General features: G+C 45.4%; 1 protein-coding gene across 1 annotated transcript in view; it reads left to right on the forward strand.

Annotated features, from left to right (window-relative positions):
• JCAD (junctional cadherin 5 associated) overlaps window positions 1-17,576 on the forward strand; it is a 304,669-nt gene that overhangs the window by 104,463 nt on the left and 182,630 nt on the right. The window lies entirely within an intron of this gene.

The following is a 17,576-nucleotide window of genomic DNA, read 5'->3' on the forward strand; positions in this document are numbered from 1 at the left end:
TATAAACGAACTATTCTAAATTAATACTAAATTATTCTTTTGAATATTTGCACCGGTATTTTCTCTAATTCTGTCTTCACTCTTTTTTGATTACTTACTCAATGGCAAGTTATTTTAATTTTACTCTGAATAATCCAACTGTAAGTTACTTGAATAGAATTTACCCAATCTGAATTGATCAATCATTGTTAAATAACTATTTGAACAAATCCCTGTAGGCGCCCTTACCTGCTCATCAGGGCCAGCTGGCACTTCTCAAACTGTAGAGGCTGCCGCAGCCCCTCCTCGACTTCACACAGACTGAGGACTGGCCCATTTTCATTCTTACCTCGGCTGATTGTCACATACCGAAGGACAATGGGCCTTTGGGTAGTTACAGCAGGGTGTGTCCGCCTTCTGCCGCATGTGCCAAGGGCTTGGCATTCTGCTTTTGACGAGGAGCCATGCTGGAAGCATCAGCAAAAATATAAATGAATGTAAACCAATGTTTTCATGAACTTGTGAAGGTATTTGATTAATCTAGATGTTTACGTTGCATTAATGTCCTACCGAGTGCCATTTAAAACACGTTTCATGTTATTAGTCATCCAATAGAAAAACCTGACTACTACTCTGTTCAATAGAAAAAATCCCTTCTAGATGTGCGCAATACTTGCAGGGGTGTGGAATTTAATAAAATATCTACTTGTCCATGGGGAAGGTTGCTTTATAAATCTACTTGTCCTGTAAAAAAATCCACATGTCCCTTATGTGCCATTTAATATGGTGACAAATTATGGCAGCAATGTCATTATATAATATCTCTGAAATAGCCTCTCTGATTATTCCAGGGCCCCTATCACAGTAGGGTTTGAATACTAGCAATTCCCTTATGTTGCCACGTTTCCGCAGATCTACATACTGGCGCTGAAGGTAAGCAAACGTTCCAGGGTTGGAATGCCCTTTTGAGTCTGTGCAAACCTACTAAGTTGCATGTTTTAAGGGTTTTCACAAACTCTTCTCTAATCCTTACCCATACTGAGAAAGGTTGGAAATTTAAACCTGACAATGGCAGGCATAAAACTTCTTCCAGGGTTGGGCAAAAAAGTGGTTGGAGGGAAAGTGAACTTGCAAACACTCAGATTTTCGCTTGGGCAAATCTACACCTGCATATTGGCTCATGCTAAAATGCAGTTCACAAATATTTTCTAGGAGTACTATTCCTTTGGCCCAGTGGCGGCTGGTGAGTTTTGAAAGTGCGAGGGCGTGAAAGTTGGGGGATGAGTGTTATATCGCGGGTGAAGAAACAAACAAGCCCAACTGAGAACATTTGAGATCATGAGTGGTAATAGAGAGATGGGAGGAAAGGATATAATGTGAAGGGGGCATTCTGCCGAGAGAAGGTGCAGACAGAGGGAGGAGCAGACGTTAGAAGGAGGGGAATATAAAGGGGAGATGAAGATGGGAGAAAACACAAGTGTAATTAGGAGAGGGGTGAGCAAGAAGGAGGGAGTAGTGTAAAAAGGGTGACGTATGTAATAGAAAGTGATCTGGGAGAGTGGGACATTGTAAAAGGGTGAGGAAGGAGGGAGAAAGCAAGTGCGTAAGATGTATGGAAGACTTGGTGGAGAGAGAGACAGGCGAGCCTAATGATAAGTCAGAGAGATGAAGGAGAGAGATATGGGAATGGACAGCTGAGAAGAAGCAGAGAGATGGAGAGAAGATAGGGAAAATTTAACAGAAAGAAGAGGAGTTTTATAGGCAAGTGAAGGAGCAGTGGAGAGTGAGTGAAAGCTTGGAGAGCATGAGTTAGGGTGTATCGGTAGAGAATAGGAAAGAGTGGGAGTACAAGCGTGGAGAGAGTGGAGGCAGAGGGGGATGGGATTCAGCAGTTCCTGGTACAGTGCAATTGGCGGTTAGTCAAGAAGCAGGTGGGCGGCCCCTTACTGAACCTCTGTGCATTACTAAATATTAACTGCCCTTGTCCAGCACTGTGCACCCTGCCAACTCTGGTACAGCACTGTGCACAGGATCAGCCTCTATACAGCTTTGTGCACACAGTCAACCTTGATACAGTATTATAGACACTCCAGGACGTCTTAAAACGCTGGTGTAGAGTCTTTTAGAGCAGACGGTCACTCTGCACAGTACTGTTCATCTTTCTAAGGTTGCAAAAAATAGTGCCTCTTGGTTAGTTAATATCTGTACCAAGTTATAAAGCACATAAGTATATGTGTGTGTGTGAATCCATGCATGTGCTGAGGTTGAAAGGGTGCAGCAAAAAACTGTGTCTTCTTCATCATGGTGGGGAATAAAGTCTAGGTTTTTCATTAAACACAGGTGATAACCATATATTGCATTTCGATCACCAAAACCCTTTTATTTTCAGCATTCTAAGGATCACACATCAAAAAAGTGATTGGCCTTCGGTATGCTTCGGGCAGTGACGTACTGTATGTAATGCGTTACAACAAACAAATGATGGACGGAATGCTGTCAATGCAGACATTCTCCCCCAGTCAAGAGATCTGGGTTAAATCCATCGTTCTTTTGCTCACCACGCCACCCCAGTTCAGACATGGCCATATGCAAATCAGTCTTGACCCTGTGCCTCATGGGAACAGTCCAGCCCGAACTGCCAAGCCATGTCTTCCCTGGACCGGAATCAAGCATCCTAGGACCGGTTTCTGGCTATCAGCCTTCATCAGCCAGGATAGCTTGACTCCAGTGGCGTAGTGAGCACGGGTCCCACATCTGGGAATACCCATACCACTTAGGGCCAAAAGCGTTACAACAAACAAATGATGGACGGAATGCTGTCAATGCAGACATTCTCCCCCAGTCAAGAGAACTGGGTTAAATCCATCGTTCTTTTGCCCACCACGCCACCCCAGTTCAGACATGGCCATATGCAAATCAGTCTTGACCCTGTGCCTCATGGGAACAGTCCAGCCCGAACTGCCAAGCCATGTCTTCCCTGGACCGGAATCAAGCATCCTAGGACCGGTTTCTGGCTATCAGCCTTCATCAGCCAGGATAGCTTGACTCCAGTGGCGTAGTGAGCACGGGTCCCACGTCTGGGAATACCCATCCCACTTAGGGCGAAAAGCGTTACAACAAACAAATGATGGACAGAATGCTGTCAATGCAGACATTCTCCCCCAGTCAAGAGATCTGGGTTAAATCCATCGTTCTTTTGCCCACCACGCCACCCCAGTTCAGACATGGCCATATGCAAATCAGTCTTGACCCTGTGCCTCATGGGAACAGTCCAGCCCGAACTGCCAAGCCATGTCTTCCCTGGACCGGAATCAAGCATCCTAGGACCGGTTTCTGGCTATCAGCCTTCATCAGCCAGGATAGCTTGACTCCAGTGGCGTAGTGAGCACGGGTCCCACGTCTGGGAATACCCATCCAACTTAGGGCGAAAAGCGTTACAACAAACAAATGATGGACGGAATGCTGTCAATGCAGACATTCTCCCCCAGTCAAGAGATCTGGGTTAAATCCATCGTTCTTTTGCCCACCACGCCACCCCAGTTCAAACATGGTCATATGCAAATCAGTCTTGACCCTGTGCCTCATGGGAACAGTCCAGCCCGAACTGCCAAGCCATGTCTTCCCTGGACCGGAATCAAGCATCCTAGGACCGGTTTCTGGCTATCAGCCTTCATCAGCCAGGATAGCTTGACTCCAGTGGCGTAGTGAGCACGGGTCCCACGTCTGGGAATACCCATCCCACTTAGGGCGAAAAGCGTTACAACAAACAAATGATGGACGGAATGCTGTCAATGCAGACATTCTCCCCCAGTCAAGAGATCTGGGTTAATTCCATCGTTCTTTTGCCCACCACGCCACCCCAGTTCAGACATGGCCATATGCAAATTAGTCTTGACCCTGTGCCTCATGGGAACAGTCCAGCCCGAACTGCCAAGCCATGTCTTCCCTGGACCGGAATCAAGCATCCTAGGACCGGTTTCTGGCTATCAGCCTTCATCAGCCAGGATAGCTTGACTCCAGTGGCGTAGTGAGCATGGGTCCCACGTCTGGGAATACCCATCCCACTTAGGGCGAAAAGCGTTACAACAAACAAATGATGGACGGAATGCTGTCAATGCAGACATTCTCCCCCAGTCAAGAGATCTGGGTTACTGCCCATTACTGTATGTAATGGGCACATTTTCATAATTGGACACTTCACTACCGGGAAGAGCAGAGAGTAACTGTTTGGAGTGATGGGGGGGGGGGGGGGATAAAGGAGGCGCTGTGCTTGGATAAACGACCCTAACAACAGACTCACAGCCACGAAGGCTAGGTGTGGTCGACAACAAAGCTATCAGCTTTTAATACAGATCATATGAAGAAAAATTTCTCGACCGTTTCAATTTGGCAACCATTTCACCCATGAGTAACTTTCACCATCAATCTATGTCCTGCATCTATTTGAATTCAGCATCGTTCTTAGGCCAGCTGACCATTAGTTTTCGCCTATGTCTTTGCCTCTTGTCTACAAACAATTAAAATAAAACTTTAAACCTACCTGTGTGAGTGCGGGGGTACCGCACCGCCTCCGCTCCAGGTCGGTCACTGGTGAGTCCTCGTGTTCGTGCTGCAGGAAGCAGGCAGCTTCCTGCTTCCCTGTCCTACGCAACGCACTACGCACACCAATCAAAACGCTGGTAGGCGCAGCAGGCGAGCGCTCCAGCCGGGACATTTTCTCTGGGTAGAGAACAAGGGAGAATGGGCGGTCCCGCTCGAGGGCAGGGGGGGAGTGGCTTACCCACTGTTGTGGGTACTGACTGTTTGGTCGGCTCCAGGGCGGACCAGACAGTCAGTACCCACAACAGTGGGCAAGCCACTCCACCCCTGCCCTCGAGCAGGACCGCCCACCCTCCCGCCCCCAACCAAGCACAGAGGCACTTCTGCTTTCTCGCAATGCGTGAAGGCAGAAACATAAATGGTCGTTTTTACCATTTGTGTTTCTGCCTTCTCGCACCGCGAGAAAGCAGTGGGGCAACGCCCTAATGGGGGAGCTGCCACTGCTTTGGCCTACTTCTGTAAAGTCTTGTGAATTCACGAAAGACGTATAATCTGCACTTAATGCACGGACATGGCTGCACTTTTAAGACATTATTTAATAATTGGGCCCCTAATTAGTTCTGGCGTTAACTATGACATTTTGTGTTTATAAAATTCGGTCTCTCTCTCTGTCTATGGGCTAGCTTCACTGTGAGGGACAGCATTCTGTTCTTTCTCAAGGAACATAATCAACACACAGTCGTTTTTTTCAGTGCAAGGAACTACTGTGGCAATGTGTGCTTTTTGAGACCAAAAAGTTTGCTTTTGCCAAAGTTTGTTATAATGATGAGGGCCCGGCAGCTCCTACACTAATAAGGCTTTACAAAAAACATACCAAAACATGACACACATTGACAAAACCAAAAGGCTGACCAACAATTTCAGACTTATTGGCTTTACCAATGCTTGTCTATTTTTATGTTTCCCATAATCCTATTTAAACTGGTTACACTGATTTTCCATTATCGATATGTTTGGGAAATGCTAGCATACAGCAACACATTTTGCTAAATGATGCTGCAGAAAATCAGTACCTAAAATGTTACTGTATTTTAGCTAAATGTTCTTTGTGAACATTTTATTTTGAAAGCAAAGAATAGTCCATCTTGTTTTCAAGATTCTACATATACTTGCATCTAATCAGAGAGCATTCTGGGAGCAGTATGCATAGCCTCATATTGCTAAACATTGAAAACGTGTATATACATTTTTATACTGGAACCACTATCAGTAGTAGAGTCTGAGCTTACAACATGTACTTAGAGTGCTCACCCTAATAATAAAGGTTTTGCATTAATGAACCATAAATACAATTTTGACCAGTGTTCATACATGGACACACATATTGCCTTAACTGCAGGCAATGACTTTCCCTGATCCATAATGTGGTTCTGTAAACTGGCAGCCAAAGGGTTTGTGATGTGGGGGTTTTGGGTCTACTTGTCCCAAGGACAAAATACACATGGAAACTTGTTGCCCTTGACCCCAAAGAATATGTCCCGGGCTAGAGGAATTCCACATCCCTGCATTGGACTCTTTCTTCTGAGTGATCTAGGAAAAAAAGGTTCAGAAACCCACATATAAGATGTAGTTGGACTCTGGCAAATGTAGGGTGATCTATGTCAAAAGAAAAGGGTTTTCAGCAGTCATTGACAGTATATTCAACATGTCATCTGTACAGTTCAGAACATAGAACACCACATGATGACACAAATTCAGCTGAAGGTCACAGGGTTGATCCACAGCTGAATAGGTACATTTACTGAGATATTAGCTGTGCAAGTTTTACCTGCATTCTCCATACTGAAAAACTGAACTGCACAATTGTCTCAACCTAATATAAACTTATTTTGACCTTTATTTATGTTGGTTGTCTATTTACTTATATACTCTTCACTACCTCCTCTGTGTCTGTAAAACGTAACTTTTGTCACACATTTTTGTTCTGAATTTTGACCTTTTGTCCTGAATTTTTGTCTTGAATTTTGATCCTTCGTCTTGAATTTTTACACTCATTGTCCTGAATTTGCACCCATGCCAGTTGGCCCCCCTACATGGAATGACTGAGATGTAAGATGCAACTTCAGTGGATTGCCTTAAACCTGGCAACAAGGACGATAGGTCATCCTGGGCAGGCATGACTGGGAATGGCTCTATGCCGATGGGCATTCCCTCATAACATAGGGGCATCGTCCTGTTGCTGGACTGTAATATTACCCCCCCCCCCCCTCCACCACCACATGGTACTTATGCATGGTCTGCAATGAAAAGAACAAGAACAAAAAGGGACCACATAGAGTGACGATTCTCCAATAACTATGCAAAGAGAATCTTGATTTCATTAAAGACAACGGAGGCTAACATTATGCATGTTCTTTAATTGCTGCCCAACATGTAGCCCTTTAAAGAACATTAAACACATCACAAAGCAATAGAATGTTCACAAAAGCAGTATAAGTATCTGGTGCACTGCATCATCATCCTCTTTTAGCTGCGCATTCCAAGAGGTAAAACGCTTCTTTCCGTGGCAAGAGAAAGTGCTTATGTATCTGGATCTAAAGAGAAAAAAGATTCTCACAGTAAGGAAGCACTGAACATTTGCATTAACCCCTTCTGCGCTGCACGAATTTTCGTGCTGTGCAGGCGTTTTAATGAGTGGGCGCCCACCTTGACGTCGGGTGGCCAGGGGCCGTCCGAAGCACACAAGGGGTTAAATACACAAACTTAAATCATTAATTAATATAATAAACTTTATGTATAAACACCCAAGTTCCTCAGGAGAGGAGGGTAGGATAATGTTAGCCTCCGTTGTCTTTAATGAAATCAAGATTCTCTCTGTATAGTAATTGAGGAATCGTCATTTCATTACAAAACCAGAGGCTACCATTATGCATGTTTAAAGCCACTCAAGGCTACATTACTAACATGCTCTACTGGTCTTAAATAAAACTTAGCAAAAGTACTAGCATTAGACTAGTCTGCCGCTTTAAGAATCTCTGGGAGAGAACCCCCTGCCCAGAATACTTTACTTGCCATTGCATCCCTGGAAGAGTGAGCACTAAACCTAGCTAGATCCACACCAGATTCGTTCATAATAGAGCGAAAACATCTTGGCAAAGTAGCATTTGAAACAGGTTTATGAGGTCTAACATAAGATAGAAGTAGCTGATCCACGCCATCTGTTCTATGATTTTCAATCTTTGAGTCGTATACTCTCATACATTTAACCACACATCGTTTCTCACAATCATGGAAAAGGGGATAGAATATGGACTCCGACATAGTCTTGGTTCTCCTCCAAATATCAAAATGAACACCTTCGAAAGAATAAAACCTGTTAGAAATTACAAGAGCATTAATGTCAGAAACCCTTCTAAAGGAAATTAAACAAAGTAAGGTAGCAATTTTATGTGTATTTCTCAAGCATTGGATGTTTGTAGATTAAATATTCCCCAAAGGTCACAGCTGGCATTAAGGGTCTTGGTTATGACAAACATGCTGGCTTACCTGTCCATGACACCGATGACAAATTCGAGGGGTGCGTTGGAGGCTGCATGATGTAACAACAAGCTAATGTCTAGTTGTGTTGTCTTCGCCCCACTGTTGTGAGGTTTTGTATAGCTCCTCTCGCAATCCATGTAGCCACTTGGCTTTCACTCTCGAAGCGGGCTCTAAGTATACCCACGACCTCGGGTCCAAACCCCGGCCCGACACTGCCTTTCATTACCTCACCTTTTTAAATGAAAGCTAGTGTAATCAGAGCTAACGCACGTGGCGGGCAAGCAAATGTGAACACAAAATGAGCCTCGTGGAAGTACTTTTAGAGGCTTATTTACAAGCTCCTGGCCCTTGCATCGCCGCTGCATCACTTTTAATATGGGGAGAAAAGTGGCGTACAGCCAACGCAAGGGGCTTGTAAATAGCCCCTTAATGTCCAGATTCTATAGATTTAAAAACCCACCACTTCCCGTTCTCTGGTCACGCCTGCGAAATAGGGGGGTCGGTTGCAGTGGCGTCACTAGGTGGGTGCGGGGGGTGCGGACCGCACCGGGTGACACCCTCACATGGGGTGACACCAACATGCTTAATAATGGGACCCCCGCCCCGCCCGCGGACCAGCCTGCATGGGGGAGCCCCGTGCCCGGAGCCCAGGCAGTGACAGCACACCACGGCTGTGCAGTATAGCGAGTGCATCAGGGGTGTAGCAAAGGCCCCCGCAGTGCGGGGGCCCCCTCAGCACAGTCCCATAGCCCGAGAGCTCCAGAGTGACCTCCACTGAGTGCACAGCTCTTTACTTGCCTGCTGGCTCTTCTCGTCCGACAGGCTTGAGGGGACTGGCTCAGCTCCCGGCTAGCTACAATGTTCTACGTGATACCACGCATTATTTGACGTCATAAGCATGCCCCGTGATTTAATTTGCACAATCACCATAGGCGCCGTGGGCGGGCGCGGTTGCGCGGCATAGTTTTAGTTGTTGTTCAGCCAGCACACTGGGCCTGCCGCTGCAGCACTCAGCTCGCGGGCGTTATGATTCGGCCGTGGTGGTGCTTCAGCATGACTGACTCAGCTCAGGTGCCGCCTGCAGCGAGTCCAGTGCAGCCAGTTCTGCCAATGCTATGTACGTCGGTCGGAGAGGTGTGTCCGATCTGGACTGGCGCCGCGGTGCTGCTAGGGACTGTGCAATCGTCGCAACTGGCCTTACTGTCAATGGGGCTCTGCGCTGACAAAGTAAGTGAAGTGTCACGCGCTGTTTATTCTTTTCTTCTCACTGTAATTTACCTTTAGGAGTTGCGATTCATTCAGCCTGCGTACAGTTACATACAACAGCTCTGTTTGTAGTCTGCACAAAGTTTAATTCAGCCGCCCAAGTAACATCAGTGCAGCACTGCAGCAGAACATAAAGAGTACACTCGAGTCGACTTCTGCTTGTTACATCATACAATCCGCTGCGTTATTAGTGAAGGGTCGGCTCGAGTCAGTCTGATTGGAATTTACGATGTAAAGGTCACACATGCATGCCCTCAATGTCTATTTATCGTGCACATCATGCCTGTGTGAGTGAGTGTACTTAAGGTTATTTAACAGGTCGGACCGGCAGGCAGTTTTGGCCCGCCGGCGGCAGTGGCACCTTTATTTGTCTGACCGGTTAATATCCTGATGCGCAGTGTTGTCCCACTGAATGTTGAGCCATTTAATTGTGCTAACTTGGCCCAAAGGTATATTGGAGTGCTCCTGCCGAGTGCTCGGGGTCTTGTGTTTGCAGGGGCAGTCAGACCCTCACTCCACAGCACCACCATGCTCACAGGTGTGCCGAGAGAGTTTGTGGCCCCTGTCTATGTCCGCTCCCATACAGGGGGATCAGGGTTGCCATCCCTTCCGCTAACCCGCTCGGCCTTTAGCAACGCCGTTCAGCTGCAATTGTATTACCGCAGCCCTGGCCTGAGAACACCAATCCGAGCAGGCTGGGGTCACCAAGAGGGAATAAAATAAGGGAAAGGGGAGGAGATCTAAAAATGTGCAGAGGAGAGTGGGCAGAGAGGTAGAAACGGTTATTTAGCGGAAAGAGAAGATTGTTCTTTGTGTGACGCTTTGTTTTTCACAATCCCTACAACTTCAGTGCTGAAACATCGATGGCAGCACCAACACTGAAAATAATTCCAGCAACATTGGGTTTTGGTTCTGTTCCTGAAATCGACAGTTCACTACTTGCACGAGTGACGTGTGTCGCATTCGCACGAGGCCGGAGCGCCCAAAGGTAGAAACAAACGAGAGCTAGACGCTCGAGGCAGTTCCCAGACCACAGTACCAAGTGGGCGTGGCTGTTACTTGAGGCTACACTTCCGCTGGTAACCCGCCACAGATCGGTCTGCAGGCGCGCAGCACCCATTGGGCTCACCGGGCTTTATTAGCCCCCCCCCCCCCGTCATGTGTGTCAGCCCGGCTGAGACAGCCTCGCGGGCTGGTGTCCGTTTAATTGCTGCCGGGCCCGAGTACTTCACAGGTCTTTAAAGGACCATCTACTCGTTAATGAGGCTTTTGTTGTGTTTTCACCCCTTCTTACAGCCACTCTGCCTATGGCTGGTATACTTAGCCCCCCCCCCCGAAATCTTTTTCAGCCCCCCCCACCCCCGAAATTTGGCTCTAGTTGCCCGCCTGTCGGTCTGCCACCACTACAGAGCTCTGGAACTAATGTACCCGCCATGATTCCTATATTCCAATATTAAATAGTTTCCCTTTGTCAGAGATTTTAACGGAAATACATATTTAAAAAAGATTACAAACTAATTTCTGGCCGAATGGCTCAGTGAGTTGAATGTACAGCAGTAAGATGCAGTGTTTTGTAGGTTATCGGTTAGAATCCCAAGGGCCAATTTTAGTGTTCCATGCTTCTGAGATCTGCAATTAAGTACATTACATTATGCAATTCCAATGATTATAAAATGCACCTATGCGTTATTAAAACAATATACTATTTAGATTTAGTAGAACTGCGAAAAAAATTGAATAAATATTTGAGAGATCCGTCTGCTTTTGACTTGTCCCAGGGCCATGACTCAGCCACGAGTGCCTCTAAACCTGCCAACCTTGGAGCCCGAAGCTGGACCTATCACGGTCTCCCTGTGTCATCTTCGATGTTAAGGCTCGGTCATTCAAAACCCCTCGCTGGCGTTTCTCTGCTCTCATTTTTTTTGTATCAAATTAGCGACATATGGAAACGGACCCTTCTGTCATCTGCTATTCCTCCTCAGACTCGGCTGATCAATGCTACTGACTCGATCAGTGACAGCGGCGTCGTCACTAGGGTTGGTGTCACCCAGTGCAGTGGCGTCACTAGGTGGATGCGGACCGCACGGGTGACACCATGAGTTACCGCACTGGGTGACACCAACCCTAGTGACGCCGCTGGTCAGTTGATGGTCTACTGCTGAGAACCGCATGGAGATCACGTAATCCAATCAAAGCGAGCATTTACCACTAATTCTTCCTAATGACACCTGTTTAAGCACCCTCGTGCCCAGCCTATATAGCATCTAAACATGTCCTCGTGACCAGGTCCCTAGTGCAGAGAAACCCAACTGTCAGGAACAGACATCTCAGAAGTGGCCATCCTGCAAAACGGCGCCAGGCAGCCGACCGTCCCCAACCCCAATCATGAGCCAGAGGAGGTGTTTGTGTATGTGTGTGTGTGTGTGTGGGGGGGGGGGGGGTGTTGGTAGACTCGCCACGCCAACAAAAGCAACTAATATCAAAGTAGGACGGATTAACTCAGAAAGTATTTTCACAAACCTGGATTTTCACTCCATACTCTGCTTTCATATTTGATTAGATTTCGCTCCTAATGTCCCAAACAATTTGAATAAAATGCAGCACATAAAAATGGCAGAGTGCACGTTAGCAAACGCATATTTTGTGACCCCTGGGGTGGGGGAAGATTGTCGTTTACTAACGTTAGTGGAACAAAGTGTCTTCCCAGACATATTTAATATGTACCACGAGAAATACAACAAACATCAACCAAAGTAAGATGATTTCGGAGATAAACAGCATATAAACCTGGAAAATACTTGCAATATTTCAAATTAATACCGACACAAAAACTATTTCAATTAAAAAATATACAGCGCTCATCTCTGAGGACGATGTGCTAAAGTGGCAACAATGTGATCGATAGACCGGGAAATTGGAGCCCAAATTCCGTTTTTCACCCGCCAGTTGTGATCCTGGGCACATACTTTTTTTCTGTTTGCCTTGGTACCCATATTTGTCACAATTTGAAGCGCTAAGGAGTAGTTACCTCTCATCTCACGCCTCCAGGCACACATTCCGCGCTCAGACCTTGGGGTCTCACCTGTATATGTTCACGGTCCTGGTATAAAGGTGGCCTGTGCGCCGTCAGCGGGTGGGTGCCCGGGGGCACAGGTGGTCGGCCGGCAGGGCTGGGGGCAGAAGCAAGGCTCTGGCCCAAGGGGGGGTTGTCAATGAGCGCTGGGGAGATCCGGATGTGGGATGTGCTTTTACAATAATTCAATGTTCATATTTTTGTCTAGATGTTTTTATAATTGGAAATTGTCGTCCTGAAGAAGGTAACGATATTTTAGAACACTGAAACGCTGCGTCGACAGTCTTTTTTCAAAATAACTTTGTTTTACTATTATGTATTGTATATGTTGTTTTAATAAATAATATGGAAAAGTGTTTTTAACTGATATGGATGAATAATGAAGAATGTACTGGTTAATAAAATAGGTAAACATCTTATTCCTTTGCATCTGTGTAGTTGTTTCGTTTGTGTAATCACAAAGCATTGAATTACTTTATTGTAAATTTGCTAACCTGCATAAGACTCTATCGCACACTTAGTCCCTTTTTCTCACGTTGAAAAAAGAGAGACCCAGGTGGAGATAATCTCTTCCTAATCACATCAACAGGAGAAGGGAACTTTTGTTTTTTTGAGTCCATATACCAATCCCTTTTCCAAAGAAGGGCACCTCCCACATGACCTTTAGATCACAAATTACCACCACAGTCCCAGGTCATATGCAGAAACCCCGCTGAGGACTGGCCGCATCTACCACAACTGGAAGAAGAGTCGGGGTATATTTGGAGAGTTTGAGAGGGGTCAAAGGTTTGACGCAAGTATATAAATTGTATGAGTTTAAAATGGATAAAGGCTGTACATAAAGGTACATGATGAGGCACCTGCAGCCTACAAAGTCCCCCAATTTTTCTAATACTTCATTCTCTTATGCTTCATTCGGAAACGTGGTCCAGACACCCCGGGCCATGTGTGCCAGTCGTGCATACAGCAAAAGTTAACCTGGGCCAATTCCTCTTGGGTTTGGTAAAATGTCATGAACTCTTTATTGGCATAGAGGTCTCACGCCAACTCACATCCTCCCTCCTGCTATCATAAGAATGACATCTCTCATAGAAGGGCATAGAATGGTGTGAGTGTCCAAAGGGGCAAGTCCTCGGCATAGGGCGCTCCACACAACACCACTGTAACTACTCTCTGGTGGTATTTACAGAACTTCCATTCCCAGTGCAGACCTAGCCAATGTGGGAGTTTCGAGCCCCCCTGCACCAGTCCCACCAAGGGAAACAATCTAGAATTTGTCCTATTTGTGTGCAACGACAAGAATGCATTAAGTTGCATCATTACGTTAAAGCCATTTGCTTTGCGATACAATACCATTAGCAAAGCAAATGGCTTTAACTTAATCAAAGGCAAGACCCATTGCATTTTCAATGCTTGTTCTTCAAGGAAATGATCCCGGTTTTAGGACCCCCTGGAGAGTCAGTGCCATTCTCTGATGCTGGGGATGTATGACGTTACAACGCACACTATTACAACGCATGCACTTACAACGCATTTTTTACAACGCATAATCCATTACAACGCATGACATTACAACGCATGACACTACAACACATTTTAAAAAAATACCTTTACAACGCACTACCATTACAACGCATACTACCTTTACAACGCATACCATTACAACGCATAATATTAAATTACATTTAAGGTAAGTATTAGATAGTATAGGGGTAAAAATTACTATTCTAACTCCAGGGGGTGCAACAGTAGGGTAAGTGTTGGATAGTGTAGGGGTAAAAATTACTATTCTAACTCCAGGGGGTGCAAAAGTAGGGTAAGTGTTGGATAGTGTAGGGGTAAAAATTACTATTCTAACTCCAGGGGGTGCAACAGTAGGGTAAGTGTTGGATAGTGTAGGGGTAAAAATTACTATTCTAACTCCAGGGGGTGCAACAGTAGGGAAAGTGTTGGATAGTATAGGGGTAAAAATTACTATTCTAACTCCAGGGGGTGCAACAGTAGGGTAAGTGTTGGATAGTATAGGGGTAAAAATTACTATTCTAACTCCAGGGGGTGCATCAGTAGGGTAAGTGTTGGATAGTATAGGGGTAAAAATTACTATTCTAACTCCAGGGGGTGCATCAGTAGGGTAAGTGTTGGATAGTATAGGGGTAAAAATTACTATTCTAACTCCAGGGGGTGCAACAGTAGGGTAAGTGTTGGATAGTATAGGGGTAAAAATTACTATTCTAACTCCAGGGGGTGCATCAGTAGGGTAAGTGTTGGATAGTATAGGGGTAAAAATTACTATTCTAACTCCAGGGGGTGCATCAGTAGGGTAAGTGTTGGATAGTATAGGGGTAAAAATTACTATTCTAACTCCAGGGGGTGCATCAGTAGGGTAAGTGTTGGATAGTATAGGGGTAAAAATTACTATTCTAACTCCAGGGGGTGCATCAGTAGGGTAAGTGTTGGATAGTATAGGGGTAAAAATTACTATTCTAACTCCAGGGGGTGCATCAGTAGGGTAAGTGTTGGATAGTATAGGGGTAAAAATTACTATTCTAACTCCAGGGGGTGCATCAGTAGGGTAAGTGTTGGATAGTATAGGGGTAAAAATTACTATTCTAACTCCAGGGGGTGCATCAGTAGGGTAAGTGTTGGATAGTATAGGGGTAAAAATTACTATTCTAACTCCAGGGGGTGCATCAGTAGGGTAAGTGTTGGATAGTATAGGGGTAAAAATTACTATTCTAACTCCAGGGGGTGCATCAGTAGGGTAAGTGTTGGATAGTATAGGGGTAAAAATTACTATTCTAACTCCAGGGGGTGCATCAGTAGGGTAAGTGTTGGATAGTATAGGGGTAAAAATTACTATTCTTACTCCAGGGGGTGCATCAGTAGGGTAAGTGTTGGATAGTATAGTGTAATATTATGCGTTGTAATGGTATGCGTTGTAATGGTAGTATGCGTTGTAATGGAATGCGTTGTAAAGGTAGTTTTTAAAAATGCGTTGTAGTGTCATGCGTTGTAATATCATGCGTTGTAATGGATTATGCGTTGTAAAAAATGCGTTGTAATGGTAGTGCGTTGTAAAAGTTGCGTTGTAAAGGTTGTTCCCCGATGCTGGTCTCTTGCTCGTCGATGGAGCTGGTCCGGATCTTAAAAAGATTTAAACAAGCGTTCCTTATTCCATCGACTGATACAGGACAGCCTTCTTGCAGGACAGGTATTCAAGGCAGCCTTTTAATCTTTGGTTCACTCCTAAGGGTGGACCTTTTCTTGGGGGTTTGGAAGTTCAGGTAGCTTGAACTTGATGCCTCCGAACTTCGCTCCTCCTCAGGCTACATCTTTGCCCTTGTTTCAGAGGAAGCATTAGGCCTCCCAAGTCACCAGTCCCAGTGCATTTCACACTGTCTTCAGTGGCATTACTGGTGTCGTCCTTGAAGCTGAGTTTTACACCACTTCTACCCTCAAAGTCGTCTGACTTTGAGTGAATTAAAGAAAGGGTCCTTTCCTGCTTCAGTAAGGAACATCTTACTGACCACTTTCCTATGGCCCAAAGGTTTGTTCTGTTGGAAGCTCTTTTTGCATTCAATTCTGATGGTGTGTCTGTGCCTGGCAAAGACTGTGGCCGTACAGAGAATGATGACTCGGAGGCTGATAACCTCCTTTCCTCATAAAATGCAAATATTTCCCTTTTCATAGACTTAAAAAATGCAAGGGATCTTGACACATTTCCAGGAGGAGATCTGTCTTACCCCTCATGACCTTTACAAGAACGTTCTTTGTATAGTTTGGTTGTACAAAAAACAGCAGAAGCTTTGAAATCCACTTGCCCACCACTAAGGCCAAGTCTAACATTTTGACCAAATTCGTTCAACCTTCTACTGCAGCTTCAGAGTCTCTCGAACTTGCAATGAGGCACTCCAACCCTTGTTCGCCTTCGGTGGGAAACAGTTCTTGTCCCAGCAGTACTCAAGTAAATTGCACTACGACAAGTGTCTGCCCCTTTTAAACCAAAATTCAGGTTGTCACATTCTTGAACTGAAAATCTGGTCCTCCAATCCAATTTCTATGGCCCTTCCAGACAAAGAATCTAAGAGGTTTACTTTCGTGAACGAAAATGTTTCAGATGTGGCATACCTAGTCATGTGCACTGAGAATGACAAATAAATACTGTGTCACTATTTCTAAGCTCTGTGCACTCTGCCAAAATGGTTGTTATCAGTCTTCTTGACCACATGAGCAAGCTCTTTTTGGGTCTAGACAATGATGGTAAGGGTACCTCCAAACACAAATCAAAGTGCTGCCTGTATTCACCTGGGCAAGATCATGACATGGGGCTTGTGGTCCACATAAATGTATTGGAGCTGCAGGTGGTCAATCTTGCTATGAACACTTTCTTCTACCCATTTCCGGTAGCTCTGTTCAATAACCGCATCGTTCACAATGTCAACAGACGGGGAATATGGGGTTGTGAAGTGATTCAGGTGTAGCGACGGAGGTCACAATGGGACATGTTTCCTGTAATGGCCCTCCTCCTGGGCACCCTTAAAATAAAATTAGATGCTTTCAGCCATCTCTCCCTGGAGAGCCACAATTTGGAACTTCATTCCATAGTGCTAGAAATTATTTCCTCCAGATTAGGGAGTTTGAGCATGATCTCTTTGCTACGTCCCAGAACCGGCAGCGTCTTCAGTGTTGTGCCGTAAATTTTGCTTTGGATGGCTCCCTTGGGAATGCCTTCAGGTTCAGTTGTTTGGGAGCGTCTGCTTTTCATATTCCCACTGATCACACTTCTTTCAAAGGTCTTGCAGTATGTGCAAGAGGGTCTGCACAACTAATCCCAATTGCGACTGATTAAGCAAGTAAGATTTGGTACACTAGTCTGTTAGAACGCAGCACTCGGCCCCTTGTTCTCCTTACAAACAGGGTGGACCTTCTTTCACAGCAGGAAGGTTAGGCCCTCCACCCCAGTCCTTTGACTCGGCAGAAGCATACTTGAAGATCAAACAGTAACTATTAGATTCTTCTACTTTCCTTCCACCAGAAAGCTCCCATGACTTCCATTTATGTGGGCTTCTGGAATAGGTTTGTTGGGTAGTGTAAGTTGGAAAGCCTGAGCCTCTTTCAGTCCCGCCTTTTCAATGTTGTACAGTGGTTACAGAAGAAAAATGTACTTACCTATGGTAAA

The sequence above is a fragment of the Triturus cristatus genome, chromosome 10 (genome assembly GCF_964204655.1).
Source record: "Triturus cristatus chromosome 10, aTriCri1.1, whole genome shotgun sequence".
NCBI lineage: Eukaryota > Metazoa > Chordata > Amphibia > Caudata > Salamandridae > Triturus > Triturus cristatus.